Here is a 20458-nt window from a genome sequence, read left to right on the forward strand (position 1 = left end):
GAAGAATACCAATAGTTGTAACCTAATCCCAGTAATAAAATGCACATTGTATATATTTATTCTTAACGTCATGACTTCATGTCCAGTAAAAAGAGCGAGTCTGAAATGTTTCATCCTATCACTGGTACAGCCATTGACTCATATATGCAGATGATATAAGCTAAATCACATCAACACAGCCCTGTGACTTTTGCAAGTAAAATGCTCTGAAAGCAGAGCTACATAGGGTTTCCCAACCTTGAGTCCCCAGATGTTCATCCCTAGGGAATGAAGGAAACTGTAGTCCAACATCCATGTTGTGGAGTATAGCTTAATAATTAATCAAGCCCTAGATTGAAAGTGGATGGAAAGAAAATTTTAGTTGGGTTAGGCTAGCAGGTGGGTGCTGAATACATGAAAATGCAAATTTGATAGCTCCCCAAAAGTAGCAACAGTGGTAAACATCTTGAATCCTGGAGCTTGAAAAGTGTTCCCTTTCCCACACACAGCTATATCCATCCATGGATAAAACATACTTGTGCCCAGCTGGCAATGAAAACCAACTGTTTGCTAGGGATGTGCATGGAATTGGTGGGGGCCAGTTTGAAGGTGGGGGGACACATTTAAGGGGAGGGGAGGGTGCAATTACCCCACCCTGCCATATTTCCCCTGCCAGCGCTCTCTCCCCCCAGCTCCATTCCTCCCCTCCCCATTTTCCTCATGATCTCCCTCACTCTGAGGGACCACCGGGGAGAAGGGCAAACACAGGCCCCCGCTCCCTTAGCTATGCCCCTGCACACCACATATGTCCCAGGCTTCCTGCAGTTAGAGAAACTGACCATCATTGCAAAACTAGTTTCCCGTAAAAACAGAGCCACTGTTTGCCCAGAAAAACTTTCATTTTGACCGAAGAAGTGCAGCTTTTCAGATTCACACATGAATCTGTAAGTTGCTTCCTTCGTTCTAATACTATAAGTGCTTGGAGCCAAGAAAAGACACTTGCATGGCCATTCACATATTAAGCATGCATGGACATGTATGAAATTCTAACGTTAGAAGCAATCATGTACAAAGAAATGGCATAGAAACTTCATATAATTTTACAAAGCTTTGTTTCAGTGGAAGATTTTGAGATACTGCTGCAATTTTGTCTGAATGCTACAGAACCGAGACCTGAATTTTTGCTCACGTGGAAGGCAAGAGGAATTATACTCTAAATACCTTATCTAAAATCATCATCAAGAGGAATTTTGCAAGTGCTGGAGGAGTGTGGCACCCATGCGAGAGACTGCATGCCTGAAAGCAATCAGCTTCATAGTTAAGTGGCCAAAGTGGGAGAAGCATCTCTTTATTGCCAGTCCTTAAGAGGAAAGGTCACATTCCACTTTAGCCCTGCAGACAGTAGGGATGTGCACAAACCTGTTCAGAGGCCCTTTTATGGGCCTTAAAGGGCGGGGGAGGGTGCACTCCCCCCCACCCCCCGCTGCGTTTCCCCTGCCGGCACCCTTTAAAAACTGGTCCGGCAGGGCGGCAGCATTCCTCCCTGCCACCCCATTCCCTTCTTGGTCCAGAAGTGACCGGAAGTACCCCGCGCATGTGTGCACATCGCAATATCTTAAAATCCTAAGACAAATACAAGTGTCTTTTCTTGGCTCAAAGTACTTACAGTATTAGAAGGAAGCAACTTACAGATTCATGTATGAATCTGAAAAGCTGCACTTCTTCAGTCAAAATGGAAGTTCTCCCGGGCAAACAGTAGCTCTTTTTTTTTTTTTGCTGGAAAGTAGTTTTTCAATGATGGTCGGTATCTTTAACTGCAGGAAGCCTGGGACATATGTGGTGTGCAGGGGCGCAGCTAAGGGAGTGGGGGGCCTGTGTTTGCCCATCTCTCTGGTGGCCCCTCGGAGTGAGGGAGATAATGAGGAAAATAGGGAGGGATGGAGCTGGGGGGGGCGCTCATGAGCTGGGGGCCTGGGTTCTTTGAACCCATCTGTTCAATTATAGCTAAGCCCCTGGTGGTGTGTAGCTCAGTTGGGAGATGCGGGGGATGTTGCCAACTTGGACTGAAGCTGTTCCTAAACCTGCCACCCTCCAAATCAGTCCATTAAGATTTCCAGGACTCCTTTCAGCAGTCACCTGGAAATGAATGCTAATTCATTTCCAGGTGACTGCTACCCCTGCTAACTGGGCAGAGAGGCACCTTTTACCGTGGTGATTCTCTTTATTTAGCAGGGGGAGAGTAACTGGCCCTGTCCACCCCCAGCACAGTACTTCCAGTGACTGTTGCTGGTGTGTGTCTTATGTTTCTTTTTAGAATGTGAGCCCTTTGGGGACAGGGAGCCATCTTATTTGTTATTTCTCTTTGTAAACCACCCTGAGCCATTTTTGGAAGGGCGGTATAGAAATTGAATTAAATAATAATAATAATAATAATAATAATAATAATAATAATAATAATTCCTGAAGATGCCAGGCCAGTTTTGGAGGGCTGGTGGCAACCCTAGCCTGGCTAACGTTGTATGGGTAAATCCAGGGTACCAGGTGTCAACAGAACAGGGGAAGCCAGGTGAATAATCTGCTTGGGAAAGGAGTAAACTGAAGGATCAAGCCAAAGTAAAGGCAGGAAAAGGATAACAAAATAGGTTTGGGAATCAGAGACACCACTGCCAAGGAGCTCCAGATTTATTTATTTATTTATTTATTTATTTATTTATTTATTTATTTATTTTTACATTTTTATACCGCCTTTTGTTAAAAGAAAACCCCAAGGCGGTTTACAAAAATTAAAAACATACAGCAAAAAGCAGTAAAAACATCAAGCTAAAAACAAGCATAAAAACAAGACAACAGATAAAAACACACAAGAACAGCAGTAAAAGATGATTATGTAAAAGCCTGGGTAAACAGCCAAGTCTTTAAAAGCTTTCTAAAAGCTGTGATGGAGTCCGAGGAACGAATGGCCACCGGGAGAGCATTCCAGAGTCTAGGGGCAGCAACAGAGAAGGCCCTGTCCCGAGTGCACGCCAGCCGGGCCTCCCTCATTGTTGGCAATGAGGCCGGGCCCCCTCAGATGTCCTAGTCAAGTGGGCAGCAACCCTTGGGAGCAGGCGGTCCCTCAAATACCCCGGGCCCAAACCGTTTAGGGCTTTAAAGGTCAAAACCAGCACCTTGAATTGGACCCGGAAACAAACCGGCACCCAGTGCAGCTCTTTCAAAATGGGGGTGATATGTTCCCAACGGGCAGCTCCGGATATAAGCTGTTGATTAGGCTTTCAGCCGCTCCTTCCTGCTTTCTTTTACAGGGGCTGCCAACTAGAGGCAGATGTCAGTGAGAGCAGGGAAGCTCAAGTTCTCCAAGTGGCCCTAGCATTTCAAGGTTCAGGGCTGGATTGAAAAAAGGCCGTCTTCTTGACGAGGCCTACAGCCAAGGGCAAGTCAGAAGTGCAGCAGCCTTCTGAGTAATTGTTCTGGCTTTCCCAACAAAGTCTGCTCTGGACGCTTTTTTCCTTTCCTTTCATATTAGGAACTTAGAAGCTCCCTCAAAGCAAGCCAGGCCAGGCCACCGGTCCATTGAGCACAGTATTGTCGGCACTGAGTGGCAGCATTCTTCAGTCGTTCAGGCAAAAGTTGATGCTGGGGGTTGAACCTGGGACCTTCTGCATGTGGAGCAGATGCTGAGCTACAGCCCCACTTAATCATTTGAGGGTTTATTGTTATAAATTGCCTTGGATAAGCTTTAAAAATGCAGAAGGTTTAGGAAATGAGCAAAAGTAAAGCCCACTTTACTACCACCATACCACTTCTGATAATTACCTGGGGTAAGCAGCCAGAGAAGCAACATACCGAGTAACATTACTAATAACAGTAAAACGTCATTTAATGTTTTAAATGATTTAAATTGTAAACCGCCCAGAGATGCAAGTTTTGGGCAGTATAGACTTATTTTAAATAAATAAATAAGTAAATAAGCAAACAATAATTCACTGTGAAAACCATAACAGGCCAAAAAGCCGATTCACACTAGAGGCCCAGTCCTACCCAGCTGGATAGATGAAATACTGCTACTTCACCTCCCGCTGTGTTGGTGCAGCCCTGCATTTCACAACAGCCGAGCTAACCAGAAAGAACATGGTAACTAACTATGCAGTTATGATGTCGTCACCTACTAGGCAGAGCAGGAGGTGTGGTGGCCAAATAACAGAGCCGTGGCCAATTAGTTAGGATCCAATTAGTTAGGAGCTGCTGTTTCACAACTGGGATTATCCCTTCCGTTATTGCTGCATCCCAGAAAGAATCATTTCAACTTAAAATGCACTCACCTTTCTTAATGGATAACCCAGGCGCTTTTCACACAGGACTTTTAGTTCGCATCTTCTCTGAAATGGAGGGGGTGTGTTCACATATTGGCCAAATTTACCCTGAAGTCCCTGCGGGCTATTGGGGAGCACTTCACGCACAATCCGGGTTTTTCACTGTGCGTTAGAATGTGGCCTGATTTATCTGGAGGATCAACTTTTTTGCATCGGGTTTTTTTGGCAACTTTGAATTCGCAGTGAAGCCTCACAGTAAACTTGCGGTAAAGCCTGCTGTGTGAAAAATGCCCCAGAAGAAACTTCCCTGCTGCCTCCCCTCAACTAGGCATATTGGATAGCAAGATCCTGACTTCAATGAGATTTAAACAGTTTCAGCATGTCCAAGACTGAAGTCTTTTTACAGTACTATTACGATGAATATTTATCTACTCAGCAGGAAGTGTGTTCCAAAGCCTCAGGGCAGCAACGGAGAAAGCCCGTCCCTGAGAAGCCACCAGACGAGCCAGTGGAAACTGCAGACGAACCAGGTGATGGAGAAAAAACAAGGAATTTACAAACCAGACAGTGCCCTGTCCCCAAAGGGCTCACAGTCTAAAAGGAAATATAAGGCAGACACTAACAATATCCACTTGGAGGGATGATGTGTTGGGGTTGGAAAGGGCCAGATGTTCTCCCCCTGCTAAATATAACAGAACCACCACTTTAAAAACGGATTCTTTGCCCAGTTAGCAGGGGTGTAAGTATGCACAGGTCTGCAATCTTTTCACCCGGAGAGTTTCTTTGCTGCCAATGCTGTTAGAGAGTTTCCCTTGGCTAGCTATGATCTTACAGTGTTTCATTGTTCAGTAAGTTTAAAAACAAGAATGACATTTGGCTCCTGGAAGTTTTATGGATAAGACGTGCAAGGAGAATGCTTCGCCATCTCTCCTGGGAAAGAAAACAGTGCTTTGCATTCTTTGAAGCTGACATCAATCTTGGAAGGCTGCTGCCCTCTGCTGAGTCAGGGGCCAAAACACAATCATACGAGTCCTAGGACCCAATCACAGCAGTCCTCAGGCCCAAGCACACAGGACGGAGGCAGCCAATCCAGCCACCCTAACCCAGATCTTTGTGATACTGTCATTTCATATGAATTGTGGAAAACATCTTACCTGATTTTTAGTACTGTTTTTTCAGACTACAAGGATGCTGTGGTTAATTTGCTTGTTAATGTGGGAGGGCTTGAGCAGAGCAATTCACTGAGCATGTTATTTGCAACCAACATGTTTTCTGATGGGTTTGTAGTTTTCCTCAATAAGCATGGAATTTTCGCTTAGCAGTTCCCTCTCATCATGAAGAATATGAAAGACAGTGCCAACCAATGTGGCCTGCCACACAGTTAACACAAGCCAAGGCTCCACAGATTTCAGTGGGGCTGAATGTGTTGTCATGTGAGGCTTAAAATAGCTCTTCGTTCATTTGTTTGTAATAGGGACTGAAAACCTACATTGGCCAGAATGCTCATTGGCATTACAAATGCCTCTTTTTTGTATTAGCAATGGTTTTACACTCACAAAAGCCACACGACAGAGACTTTGCTCTAGACCACATTCACGCATAACGTGAGACCGGAGGTTGATGAACTCACAGTTTCAGTTAGAAACTGTGAATCAAATCGCAGATGTTTGTCCAGCAGCAGACGTTTGGCAGCCTCCAGTTTCAGGGCAGGGTAGCTGCTCTATGCTCTTGGCTGCCGAGGCCATATCCAAGCAAACTCTGTAGCCAGACTGTGGGCAAAGTGTCAGCACATCACCAGAGTGGCTGTGACTGGCCACGATCTTGAAGGGGGCATGCCAAGCATAAGCGTGCCTTTTGGGAATGGTCTGCCTGCCCTCAGCATGGAAAGGGCATTTAAATTCCTTTAAATGCCATGCCATGCCCGCACTTCTTCTGACTGTGATTGCACCCCCCACCTCCTAAGAGCCACAACAAAACTGTCCCACACAAGCACAATTCCAGGAGGCGAGGTAGGGGGCATTGGGGCACCATTTCCCTGTTACTCAGGAAAGGGAAGGAAACATGATGACTTCCTAGGAAGGGGTATGCATGTGAGGAAGGGCCAAGGATCCTGGGGGTCTGTCTTGCCATGACCTAGGATGCTCTTGCCAGGGTTCACCTCAGCAAAGCAGTCCATGCAGACCAAATCACACCCCTGCTCCCCTGGCAGCTTGATGCTGTGGACTACTCCTATCATGAGAGGGGCAGTCTACTGGGGAGGACCATCGGGTAGGATACCCTAGGTCTTCCGTTGGACTGCATGCTCAAGAATCGAGCAAACTGAACGAAGCGGCCCCTACTTGTGTGGGGCCCCCATGCTCCCTGGTTAAAGATAGAACTTTTGCACTGCAACCTCCTCCTCCCATGGGAAGCCTTGCAGGGGCCCTAAGGAGATTGTGACGCTCCATGTGTCAGAGCCTAGCTTTCTCCCTTTCAAAACCCGGGTGCGGGCTGGCATTGCCATATGCTGATCTGCCACCATGGGGAATCGCAGGAGAGGGGAGCCCCAATTTCTAGCAACTCCAGGAAAGTGGGGTCACTATTTGGGGGCACAAGCTAGGGTGCACATGTCCCCACGGGCAGATAGGCTGGCAGGGGGCATGCTTTGACAGCTACCTGGCAGCAGTCGCCAGGACCGGCTTAGGGTTAGGCAGCTGCCAGAGTATTACCCGTCCCTGTGGCTTTCCTGCATAGAGCAACTGGGTTCAATATAGAGCCCACAATGGCCTGACACTCTCATGAGAGAGCTGTACATGAGGAAAGGGTTATTTTGTCATCACACATCATTAGTGAGTCTGTCCGACAGCCCCACAGATGGTTCTTCTCATGAGTTGCAAGTGGGGTGTCCCCATGCCTTAAACTCTCATGAGGGAGTGGTCCACTCAGCATCAGCACTCATCATTATCACAGACTGAGGAGAAGTCTCCCTTCTCAGTGCTGGCAGTGCTGTTCCTCCTGCTTGGCCCTTCTCACGAGTAAGCCTGGGGACTGCTAAGTACCTTCAAGGGGAAGGGGCTGGGTCCCCCATCCCCAACCTTGTTGTGCAAAAAATAGAAATTGGCTGTTCAAAGAATCCCTGGTTGGGGCTGCCTGTTAAACCTGACCTCAGGACCGCCCCCGCCATATGTTCCTGTAATGGCGCTGTGATGGGGTGCCCTGCCTATGTTTCCTCCTGGAGTGTTTGTGCTTGTGAACATACATGACTGTTGCTCTTAGTGCCCATCCTGTCATCCCACCCCCTTTCCCTCCTGGTTGCCAGGATGGGGCGGGGAGCAAGGGGCAGGGTAGAGAGAAGTAATGTCCCTGCATGACTTTGTGGCTTGATAGGCTGACAAGCTTGGGCTGAGACATGCCTTGGTTGCCGGGCAACTGCATTGCTGCATTGGAGACAGGAGGGGCAGGGTTGGTGCTTGAAGAGGTGGCCAGTGAGAAGCACTGCAGGCATGGAGCAGGCGCGCTCCTGGGTGGGTCTGCACTGCCTTCTCTATGACTGCGGTTTCAAAAACCTCATGGAACCATGGGTATGGTGCCATCCGTGTGTGGATGTCACACTTTGGTGGCCAAACGCCTGGTCTCAGCAGTGAACCTTACTGCGTACCAAAAGTTCGACTTGAAGTTTGGTGAGGCAAACCGCAGGTCACTTTTACTGCGAAACCGCCATTGCATTAATTCAGACGTAATGGAATTCCATCTTCTGCCCCATTTAACTCTGGTTTCATGTTATGCCCAAATCCGGCTTTAGCCTTCCTCCTGCCTTTTATATGTCTATTGGTAACATCACAACAGTTGCCATTTGTCTCTATCCACCTTTGGATGAAGCTTCAGGGGATGGGGTTCTAGGACAAATGTCCCTCTGTCTAATTATAGGCCAGCTCTGTATTTCTTCTAGGAATTCAATCTGTGGGCAGTTAACAACCCAGGTTATCATTGTATAATACATGATATAGTAAAAGTTAAAACATTACAAGAACTCAAATTCTAAAACAACATTTTAAAACGATGCTAAAACTGTTAAAATGATATTTAATTAAAAGCCTGGGTGAATAGATGTTAAGCCTGGCTTAACATCTTTATCAGCCTTTAAGAGAGCCCTTAAGACTCAGTTTTGTAGCCTTGCTTTTAGTAATCTTTGAATGTTTTAAATTGTTGTTTTAACAGTTTGTTTTACTTTGGTTTTATTGTATTCATCTTTGCAAACCACCTAGAGCCTTTGGAGTCAGGAGGTGTGTGTGTGTGTGTGTGTGCGCGCGCGCACACACACACATACACGTGTAGAAGTATAGAGAGCCAGTGTGGTGTAGTGGTTAGAGTGCTGGACTAGGACCGGGGAGACCCGAGTTTGAATCCCCATTCAGCCATGATACTTGCTGGGTGACTCTGGGCCAGTCACTTCTCTCTCAGCCTAACCTACTTCACAGGGTTGTTGTGAAAGACAAACTCAAGTATGTAGTACACTGCTCTGGGCTCCTTGGAGGAAGAGCGGGATATAAATGTGAAAATAAATAAATAAATACATAAATAAATAAAAATATACATATACACACACACAGACACACATACCAGGACTGGTTCTTTACAGCATGGGCACCAGTGCTTAGACCCAACAAAGTTTCCCTCAGATTACTGGGGAATTATATACCAGCTCAGTGCAGGATCACAACCCACAAGCACCTTCAAGCTAGTCCAAATGGGACCAGAGTACCTATTAGAAGCATTGCCCCTTCAAGCTGTTCAGCCTTTAGTGCTGGCAATGCCCCCATGTTAGAGAAGTTCCAGTCATGTTTCCCCAAGCTGCAAAGCCTAGAGCAGGGGTGGGCAAACTTAGCCCTCTGGATGTTGTTGAACTACAACTTCCATCATTCCCATCCACATTAAAATTGGCTGGGAATTATGGGAGTTATAGTTCAACAGCAGCTGGAGGGCCATGTTTACTCACTCTTGACCTAGAGGGATTTACAGCCTCTTTACATACAAAACCCATGCTTTGGGGTGCTTACAGTTAAGTGTCCTGCAGTGCATCTGCCAGTTGCAACCCATGTGAGCCTGGCTAATGATAGGGAGCAGTGTGAGGTAGGCAAAAAGCCCTCCCCTCACAGGTCATTTAGACAGAGGGAGAGGATAAAATAATCCCTACCTGGCCCCCCAAAGGGCAACTAGCCATGCTTACACTGTTTCTCCAGCAAGTGTGAGGGCTACTTGCAAAAATGCCAAATAGGGAGTTGAGGCAGGTGCGTGGACTATTGGCTAAAAAGCCACACTTGCCGGACCCGTACATAGAAAGCTGCCTTATCCCAAGCCAGACCCTTTGTTCATCTAGCTCAGTACTGTTTACAGTTATTGGCAGCAGCTTTCCAAGGTTTCAGGTAGGAGTTTCTCCCAGCTCTATCTGAAGATGCCAGGGAGTAAACCTGGGACCTTTTGATTGCAAGCAGATGCTCTGCCACTGGGCTAAAGCCCCAACACCTGAAGGGAATATCTTACAGCACTCACATGTAGTCACCCCAATGTAAACCAGGGTGGACCCTGCTTAGCAAAGGGGATGATTTATGCTCACTACCACAAGACCTGCTCCTCCTTTCCAACCAATCCCCGCTTCTACCCAGCTTTGTGCTTCCTATAGAAGTTCGGGTAAGAGTACTGCACCAGAGACTAGGGTGAACAGCATTTCCTAAGTGAGGTTATTCTTTCTGTGGTCAAGAAAACAGAAGCAAAACTTTTCATGAACTCTTCCACAGAACGCCAAGTACATAGCTGCTGCTTCTTTGATGAAATGGCTGTTTTCTTCACATTAGTTTCTTTTTCATAAGATCCATTTCATTTCAGAGAAACAATTTAAACTCTGAAAGGCTATCAGTTGTCTGTCATAAAGATAAGAACTAAAAGCTAGGCATGTCATGCCATTGGATGATAACTTTCCCCCCAGTGCCTTTCCTGGTTTGATTAAAGCCTTATAGTTCTCAGGTGGCAAAGCTACCCTCTCAGGGATCATTAGTCCAAGTTCTTGTTGCATTATTTTTCATATATTCTTTTAAATGTAAAAACAGCTACAACAACTCACCATCAGTTTTACAATATGAAAGTGACTCAACTTTTGTAATGTCAAAACAAGAGAACGTTTACCGTTTGTAAGGTAAAACAACAACAAAGAGCCCCAACCAGGAACCATCTCAGCAGATGTAGTTTGTGTTGCCATGGCATTTACATTCTGCACTGTTTTTATTTTCTAGGACCAACAAAGTCCTATTTCAATCTTGTGCCCTCCTCCCTTCTGAACTCTTTGTTTTAAAGCCCCCCCTTCTCTCTCCCAGCTAAGGTTGCCAATTGTAAACCCAGAGGGGCTCCTATTTCTTTAACAGAAGCACAAAAGGGGAAACTCTATCAGACATTGTGTTTCCCTGTGACTGCAGTCTACGACTAGACTACGACTAAATGTAAAGTAGACTAAACTATTGACAACGGGCACAGTAACCAGCCTCAGAATTAATAATGAAGACACTGAAGTGGTGGACAGCTTCTGCCTTTTAGGATCAACCATCAACAGTAAAGGACCCAGCAGCCAAGAAATATGCCACTTGGTAAGGGTGCAATGAAGGCCTTGGAAAGGATATTTAGATGCTGTCATGTGTCTACACCTACAAAGATCAGAATTGTTCGGACAATGGTATTGATGCTTTTGAACTTTGGTGCTGGAGAAGAATTTTGAGGATACCATGGACAGCCAGGAAAACAAACGAATGGATCATAGAACAAATCATTCCAGAATTTTCACTCGAGGCACAAATGAGCAGACTCAAACTATCATACTTTGGACACATTATGCGAAGATCCAGCTCCCTTGAGAAGTCCATAATGCTGTTCAAAGTTGAAGGAAAGAGAAGAAGAGGACGACCAGCAGCAAGGTGGATGGACTCGATTACAACAGCAATTAATGCACCACTGAGAGACCTTAAAGGCCAAGTTGAAGACAGATCATCCTGGAGAGAATCTATCTATGTGGTCACTAAGAGTTGACGACTTGACGGCACTCACTCACTCACTCAATCAAATGACTGCAGTACACTGATATACACAGGCACCTGTATGCTGTTGTGATCTATGTGGTTTCCATGTATACATGCAGAGAGTGTAGTGCATGCAGGAATGTGACATGCAAAGATTTACATGCAAGTTTCATGCTTTTTTTTACATGCAAGTGCTTCCTGTGTGTATGATGGACTTTGCATGTCATGACTGACTGTCATGCCGTACAAAATGCTGCTGTTATTCCCTGCCGCCTCCTGACCCCGGGTCTGTTACATGCATGCTGATTGTTGCCAGTTAGGCTCATATTCTGGTTGGTAAAAATTATTGGAATTAATGGAGCATAAGTTTTGAGGATGAATAATATATCAGAATATATTGGATTTTTTTTTGCCAACAGATCAGGAGAAAAAAACCCAAACTGGTCTGGCCTCCTCTTGTGCCTTTAGCAGTAGCCTGAGGTGCAAACATTGGCAAGTGAAACATTAACAGCATGGAGATAAACAGAAGCACATGCCAGTATTTATTCTGTACATCAGTGAAAGTGAAAGAACAGCTACAGTGGCCAGCTGAAAAGTGGCAGCCTAATTGCACTCATGTTATTAATGTTTATAAGGTAAAAAGGTAAAGTTCGCTGTCAAGTTGACTCCTGGCGCCCACAGAGACCTGTGGTTTTCTTTGGTAGAATACAGGAGGGGTTTACCACTTCCTCCTTCTGTATGAGATCAGCATCTTCCTGTATCGCTGCTGCCTGATATAGTACCAGTGGGGATTCAAACCGGCAACCTTCTGCTTGTTAGCAATAGCAATAGCAATAGCACTTACATTTATATACCGCTTTATAGCCGGAGCTCTCTAAGCGGTTTACAATGATTTAGCATATTGCCCCCAACATTCTGGGTACTCATTTTACCGACCTCGGAAGGATGGAAGGCTGAGTCAGCCTTGAGCCCCTGGTCAGGATCGAACTTGTAACCTTCTGTGTTTATACAAGTAACATATAAAGAAATCCTCAATTTTGGGAGAAATGAAGCTTGCAAAGTCAGTCCCTGGTAACTGAGATGAATAAAACTTATTATTTTAATGCATTTTAAGAGATAGTTGTGGTCCCCTGCTAAATGAGCAAAGAGGCACCTTTTAAAAGTGGTGATTCTCTTTATTTAGCAAGGCGAGAGCAACTGGCGCTGTCCATCCTCAGCACAGAATCTCTCCAGGGGCTGTTGCTGATGTCTGTCTTATGTTTCTTTTTTCGATTGTGAGCCCTTAGGGGACAGGGAGCCACCGTCATTGTTTCCCCTCTCCCACCCCACTCACCAGTTTAAGTCCCACTACAGACCTGATGGGGAGCTCATCCAGGCAGGAAGGGGTGCACAAGAGTCACTTTGCTGAGGGCCCTTTGGAACTGATCTACTTCCTCTTCCTTTTCCAATTTTCTAGCTAGCCAGCTAATTGGAGTGCTGAGAACTGTCCAGATCTGACGAACTGTCTCCTGTGGGAAAGGGATGTTTGCGTTTTGTCTTCTTTTCCCTCCTGCATATTTTTCAAATGCAAATGTGAGTAACCATTGGTACATGGAGGAGGTATGTTGGATTGGCTGGGAGAGAGCAAGTGATAGACTTCTTCTGCATCTGCTGCACCGCAGAGTCTGAAACTCTGACTCTTCAGCCTTTTCACTGATTGCAGCCTGTATATGGAATAGCCTCCCCTGTGAGGTTCGCCTGGCTTGTTATGGGGCAGCTAACAAATAATAATAATAACAACAACCACCCACAGTGAGGGACTACCTTGGCATGGTTGTGGGGCTTGTGTGCTCTGAGGAAGGTGATTGCTATGCTAGAGGTCCAACCATACTGGACAGGTCTCACCAGAGGAGCCAGACAAAGAGTGCCTCTCCCATCAACAATATGGTGAGATGTAACTTTAATAAACCTATACCGGATCGGTCGTTGCCCGGGTCAACAAGGACCGCGCCAGGTGCTGGAGTCCCTGGACATCTGGTGGCAAGTGGGCTACAGGATCTTCAGTTGAGCAACCAGGGCTGGAGACTGCAAGGTTACTGGAAGAAACTTCACTTAACCGAAAAAAATATATGGAAAATGCCAACAAGGAAATAATGATCTGCTATTACAAGTCTAGTCCAACCAGAAGAGGTTATTTAAAAAGAATGTACCAAATTTGGAAAGAGAAGCATCCAGATACAGAAATAACAGTACAAAGGCTAGCAGACCAGAGAAGATTCATAATAAGAAATAAAGTATTCACAGGAGTTGAGCTGGAAGAACTGCAAAGAGCAACACAGGCTCAAGACATGGAAGAAGAATTACCACCAACTGAAGCAGTTGCTCAGGCGCAGGTGGAGGAGGTGTTGGAAATAGAGGATGCCACTGTTGCTGAACTGTTCCAAAATCAAAACCAGACAACCTCCCCTTTGCCTTCACCTCAAAAACCCAAATGCTGTTTAACAAAAAAGCAACAAGAACTAAAGCAAAAAATAACTGAGCATATGAACCAAACAACCACCAGGGTTCGACTTCCAGCTCTAAAAACAGTTGCCACAAAACAACTTGCTCAGGCATTAAAAGATGTCAATGCTGCACTTGCAGAAATAACAACCAATAATTTGCAAGAAACATACTAACTAATGTACAGTGCAGCAACAATAACAACACAAGAGCTTGGACTCTCGTGGCTGTGGGAGCTTGTGCAAATCTCATGTGCCTTATGTGAACCTTACCTGCCCTGGTTGGTGTCCTGGTTTAAATGTGATGCTGAGCTCCGGGAATTGTGGCCTGGCAAGTCTTCTTTATGTGATTGTCATTGTATTTAAACTGGGCTTGAATTTGTTGTAAGCATACCAGTTTGAGGATAAAGTAGTTCCTGAAAGAAAAGTGCAGGAAAAATATTACCTGTGCCTGTGAGGAACAAATGGCTCATGCACTCAATTTATTTAACGTCTGAATCCTTTGTAAAAAGCCCTCGGCTTTTGAGAATGTGAGCATAGCTCATAGAAACCTGTTTCTTTGCAGGGAGACAAATATTTGCAATGGATTTCTACTTCCTGTTGGAGCTTTTTCTGCCTTCTATTCTTGTTAGGTGGCCAAGTGCACAGGGTTCTCACAAGAAACAAAAGCCGTTCTTGTTTAGCCCATCATATATTTCTCCATTCAGTGACACAAGGCAGTTTGGGTGTCATTTGGATTAAAGTAATTATTTGATGGACATGTTTTTTTCTGCAGGGTGCTATGTGTTAGTATTGCCAATGCTTGCCAGATTTTGTTCAGTCATGAATTCATGAGCTGTATAATGTGTATTCCCTAAAATGCTGGATGAAAATAATATATAGATGTTTAGTGAAAAAACAACTGATTACTTGAAAGAGTCTCTGCATGGCAACTACTCTATACACTTGGTTATATGAGCCCTATTCACACATTATGTACAGATGTCTGTAAGCTTGTACATGTTTTTGTGTGAATGACTGTAAAGGTAAAGTTGTGCCATCAAGTCGATGTCAACTCCTGGTGACCACAAAGCCATGTGGTTTTCTTTGGTAAAATACAGGAGCGGTTTACCATTGCCATCTCCTGCTTAGTATGAGATGATGCCTTTCAGCATCATCCTATATCACTGCTGTCCGATATAGGTGTCTCTCATAGTCTGGGAAACATACCAGTGGGGATTCAAACCAGCAACCTCTTGCTGCCTAGGCAAGTTACTTCCCCGCTACATCATTAGGTGGCTGTACCTGTGTTCATTTTAAAAGTGAACTTGGGTATAGACCCTTCAAATGCATGGCAGATAGGGGTGTTCACAAAGCAAAATCTGCTATTTGATTTGAGGTTGAATCAAATTGCAGACCCCTAAATTAATTAAAATCAGCTGGCTTGGCTAGCTACCATGACAAATCAGCACCAAATCACCTGAATTGATTTGGGTGATTCATGAGCCATTTTGAGGCCAATTTTTCTGGGGAAATGGGCCTCAAAATGGCACTCCCCCTCACCTGGGAGAGCAGGTCTAACAATTTGGATCAGCGGGTAGACTTGCCCTCCGAGGTGGACTGATGCACAAAATCGGGAGTGGGGGGTTGGTCTACTCGCTGATCTCAATTGGTAGACCAGCTCTCACTGGAAAACCAGGAGAGCTCGTCTATCAATTGGGATCATCGGGTAAACCAATTGGTAGACAATTGGTCTAACAATTCATAGACAAGACCATATAATTGCTGCTTATTTTTGTGGGGGATAATGTTCATGATAGCACCTCCCTTATCTTGCCCCTTCCCATTCAGTTTACCCGGTCAGCATAAGTGAAAATGTCTTTTCACCTTCCTTATTTATGTTGTACTGTTCCTTAACACAGACTCTGATTCTGAGATGTTTGGAAATATTCCATGACACACAGGGGCGATTCTCATGACCAACAAAAATCGGGCTAGGAGAGCCTAGCCCAATTTTTGTTGGCCGTAAGAACCTCCGGACTCGCAGCCAAGCCCGGTGGTTCTTGAGCGGGTAACCCACTCGAGAACCTCTGCTAGAAATCAGGTTTGCGGAGCGAGTGCTTCAGCAAACCTGCTTTTTAGGCTCATGAGTAGCCGCGGCGTGGCTTCACGCCACACCTACTCATGAGTAGACCCCTTCCTCCCCCCCCCCCCCCCCGGCCGGGAGGCAAAAAGCTGCCTCCCAGCTCTGGAGGTCTCCCCAATATGCCCTGCGTGCTCGTGCAAGGCATACTGGGGCTTGCAGGGGCCTCACGGCCCCGCTCCCCCCACCCCCTGCTGGCTCTGTCACGGGGCCGACCATCTTGTGGGTGGCCGATCTGGCCGCCCAGGGCTCCCTGCTCGCTCACCAGTAAAAACCGGGTCTCACTGATCGTGAGACCCGGTCTACAGATTCCAAGGGTTATGTGCTGCATTTGAGTCTGAACTGTAACTGACTTTCTGCCCTTTCTTCCTTGCTATTTGGGATAGTTTTCTAAAATCTGGGTTTAATTCAATAAATCTTAAAGCAAATTTTTCCAAACTCATCCCCATAATTAGGCAAAGTAGCAGATTCCGTTTTAAAAAAGGTTAAAAAAATTCATCCTTGCTAAGCCCCACCCATAGGTAACGCATCACTTTGTGACTAGACAACATGAGTCAGGCAAATACTTTCCCCACAGAACGGCCAGGGTGGAAAAACATTTCATTTTAAAAACAGTAATTTTGAGCTGCTTTGTGTGGTCTTTTCACCCTTAAAAATATGAAGCCTTATTCACAGATGAATGACCCTTTTATGGTAAAAATACAGCCAGTGCATCTGACACAGATGTTTAGAAATGTGCAGTTTTAGCCTAATTGGTGTTTGCTATCTGGAAGATCAAATCCCCCCCCCTTTAATCTCTAGCAAATAAAAGGGCCAGAACATGATGCTCTTCTACTTCCTGAACATTCCACACAAAAAGGCATGGAACAAGCCAGATGACCTGCTATTCTTATTGCTGCCGTCTATAGTGCTTCCTTTTCTGGTGCAGCTGTTTGGTTACTCCCAGCATATGACATCTAATCAGACAGTATTACAGAAGCTGACGTTTTGAACAAAAATGGTACAATGTGGTGAACAATGCATCTTCTGTAAAAATTGTGCAGGAATTGGCATGCACATTTTAGAAGACCTGAAATAAGCTGCTGCTTACATGGTTATGGAAAAATATCAGCCTTCCTGAAAGGCACCATTCTTGATCTACCACAGGATCTGCTATGCCAGGATTCAATGCTGGGGCAGAACTGGGAGCAAGCTGAGGCTTGTATGCTTCTTTCCTTGCTCTCTTCACCATGGCAGAAGATACACTTAAGAAGCAAGCCTAGAAGGGATGAGAAGGCCATGTGAATGAACTGAAGGGAACTGTTTCAGTTCTTCAAGCAGCAGATGCTTGTACACGTGGCCCTTGTTATTCGTGGGGGTTCCGTTCTCGGCTATAGGCACAAATACAGAACCAACAAATAATGAAACCTTACCTCTATGGGAATCTAGGGGTTAGGTTCCTATGCACACACAAAAGGCTAAAAATTGGGTGGTGGGGGGTGGGGTGGGGTGGGAAGCATAAATAATAATGAATGCCCTTCATAGTCATAGTTGTGAGGGCAAAAGGAAGGTGTGTGAACAGATATATAGGAAGCAGAACATTCACGGGAGCTGAGGGCTTCAGGAGACCAATAGAAGCTAAGAAGCTGATGGTCCACATGCTATAAAGTCAAGCATGTGGACTCTGGAATGCTCCCCCCAAAAAACATTCGCTCTGTGTGACAACTGTGCCTGCTTTTAAAAAACAAAAAAGACTTTAAAAAAAATTTACTCAAGCTTTTACTTCCTAGAGGCGCCAGGTTTCTCAGCTTTCTTGCGTTTGTTTCTAATTGTTTCTTGGCGTTTTATGGTTTTAATTGTTTGATTGATTTGAAAGTTTTAAATGTAACGTTAATGGAATTTTGTTGTATTTTAACTTTTGTAAACCACCTTGAGATGCATCATGGAAGACCTACAAAAACTGAACAATAAATAAATAAAATGGAACAATAAATAAAATAATACAAGCTGACCCCCGCACAGAGCATCTGTGCGTTTTTGGGGGCCGGCAACCTCTCCTGCCCCGCCCCAGTCTCCGGCCGGGCCGCTGCCACTGCCTCCCCGCCTTGCCTCCGCGCTGGGCCGGATCCACCGCCTCTCTCCCCACACCCCAGTCTCTGGCCCGGCTGAGTGCCACCGCCGCGGCCAGGCCTGCTGCCGCCTGCCATCCGGGCCCGCCACCTCTTCCTCGCGTCAGCGGATGGTCCAGACCTGCCACCTGGCCCACTACTTCTGCCATGCTGGGCCCGCAGCTGCCCGGCCAGCCAATTCTTCTGCTGCCGCCGTGGCTTGGCCCACCACCGCGGCCTGGCCCACCGCCGTGGCCTGGCCCACTACTGCTGCCATGGGTCGCAGCCTGGCCCACTACTGCCGCCGTGCATGGCCGCCGCCTTGCCTCAGCGGCCTTCCGGCCAGCCAATTCTCCTGGGTGCACCTTAGCCAATCAGGTGCCTCTGCCAGCCAGTCAATCAGCTGGGTTGCCGGGACGCATTTACCCTGGGCACACCCAGGAGAATTATATATATGTAGACTAGCTGAACCCGCACAGAGCATCTGTGCGGTAGTTCACTTCCTTTTTGGGGTTATTTGGGAGAATTTGTTTGGCTGGTCCTCCCACAGCTCTCTCACTTGCTCTGTCCCCCCCACAACAGCTCTCTTGCTCGCTCTGCCCCCCACACTGCCTCTCTCGCTCGCTCTGTCTCTCCCCCCACCATGCCTCTCTCGCTCTGTCTCCCCCCTGCCTCTCTTGGTCTGTCTCTCCCCGTGCCTCTCTTGCTTGCTGTGTCTCTCCCCCGCGCCTCTCTCGCTCGCTCTGTCTTTCCCCCGCGCCTCTCTCGCTCTCTCCCCCCGCGCCTCTCTCGCTCGCTCTGTCTCTCCCCATGCGCCTCTCTCGCTCGCTCTGTCTCTCCCCCGCGCCTCTCTCGCTCGCTCTCTCTCCCCCGCGCGCCTCTCTCGCTCGCTCTGTCTCTCCCCCGCGCGCCTCTCTCGCTCGCTCTGTCTCTCCCCCACCATGCCTCTCTCGCTCTGTCTCTCCCCCATGCGCCTCTCTCGCTCGCTCTGTCTCTCCCCCCACGCCTCTCTCGCTCGCTCTGTCTCTCCCCCGCGCGCCTCTCTCGCTCGCTCTGTCTCTCCCCCGCGCGCCTCTCTCGCTCGCTCTGTCTCTCTCCGCGCGCCTCTCTCGCTCGCTCTGTCTCTCCCCCGCGCGCCTCTCTCGCTCGCTCTGTCTCTCCCCCGCGCGCCTCTCTCGCTCGCTCTGTCTCTCCCCCCACGCCTCTCTCGCTCGCTCTGTCTCTCCCCCCACGCCTCTCTCGCTCGCTCTGTCTCTCCCCCGCGCGCCTCTCTCGCTCGCTCTGTCTCTCCCCCGCGCGCCTCTCTCGCTCGCTCTGTCTCTCCCCGCGCGCCTCTCTCGCTCGCTCTGTATCTCCCCCACGCGCCTCCCTCCTGCTCCACTCTCTCCTGCCCTCCCTCCCCCTCCCCCACTCTCTCTTGCCCTCCCTGCACTGAGTTCTTTACCTCTGCTGCCACAGGCCTTACCGGGTGGTGGGTGGCCGCAAAGGGCCCTGCCGCCTCTGCTCCTCCTCCCAGGTGGCAAACAGGGAAGTTTCGCCGCCCGGTTCCCTCCCGCCCTGGCCTCCCACAGGTGCCTTGCCTCCATGGGCAAGCTGGTCTCTGTGGCCCGCTGCCTGGCTTCCACGGGCAAGCCGGGCCCACCGCCGCCTGGCCTCCGCGGGCAGGCCGGGCCCGCTGCCTGGCAGGCCAGCCGCTGGGCCAAGTACCGGCTCTGCGGCCCACCGCTTGCCTCCTCAGTACACTCCCCCCAGCCTTCAGCCCCAGTCTGATCTCCCCCCTGCCTTCAGCCCCAGTCCGCTCTCCCCCAAGCCTTCTGCCCCAGTCCACTCTCCCCCCAAGCCTTCTGCCCCAGTCCGTTCTCCCCCCAAGCCTTCTGCCCTAGTCCCCTCCCCCAAGCCTTCTGCCCCAGTCCCCTCCCCCCCAGCCTTCTGCCTCAGCTTGCTCCCTCCTCCATTTCCCCCTCTTTCTCTCTCATTTTCTCTCTCTCATTCGTGCTTTCACCCCACCCTGCCGCTTTCTAGGCTGCTTGTGTTTTCCCCGCTGGCCGTTGCCGCCACCTCCTTGGGCAGCCAAGCGTTCAGCCGGCTCCTTCCTGCATGGCCCTTCCTCTAGTGAGCGTCTTCCGAAGCAGCCAGCCGTTTCTGTGTCTCTGCCCAGCCAGGCTCCGCCGCTTTCTCTCCCCACAGCTTCCCCCCTCCCCCACCCCAGTCCGTTCAGTTCTCCTCTCCGCTTGCCCACTTTCCTTCTTTTCCTTCTAAGCGGCCACTTCCCTTGCCCAGCCAATCCGGCGCGTCCGCTGCCCAGCCAATCCTCTGGGTTGCCGGGACGCATCCCCACAGAGGCAGGTCTACGAGAATTAATATAATAGATTCTGGAAGAGAAAGCCTGGCAGTCTGTGTATTGTTGGTGAAACATGTTGGGCGGGGGCGGGGGGGCGGC

The 20458-nt window shown here is 47.9% G+C and overlaps 1 long non-coding RNA gene across 5 annotated transcripts in view; it reads right to left on the bottom strand.

The window, feature by feature from the left end:
- The window catches only part of LOC128341911 (uncharacterized), a 69309-nt gene extending 49106 nt beyond the window's left edge, over positions 1–20203 (bottom strand). For 4 of the 5 annotated variants that reach the window (XR_008314662.1, XR_008314661.1, XR_008314660.1 and 1 more), the window contains exons 1-4: positions 20026–20203; positions 17022–17189; positions 14083–14225; positions 12685–12837 (exon numbers count right to left, since the gene is read on the bottom strand). This is a non-coding gene — a long non-coding RNA (uncharacterized LOC128341911). The remainder of the gene's footprint in view (positions 1–12684; positions 12838–14082; positions 14226–17021; positions 17190–20025) is intronic. The other variant, XR_008314659.1, reaches the window with a different exon arrangement.
- Positions 20204–20458: the final 255 nt, after the last annotated feature.

This window comes from Hemicordylus capensis, chromosome 2, assembly GCF_027244095.1.
Source record: "Hemicordylus capensis ecotype Gifberg chromosome 2, rHemCap1.1.pri, whole genome shotgun sequence".
In the NCBI taxonomy this organism is placed as follows: Eukaryota; Metazoa; Chordata; class Lepidosauria; order Squamata; family Cordylidae; genus Hemicordylus; species Hemicordylus capensis.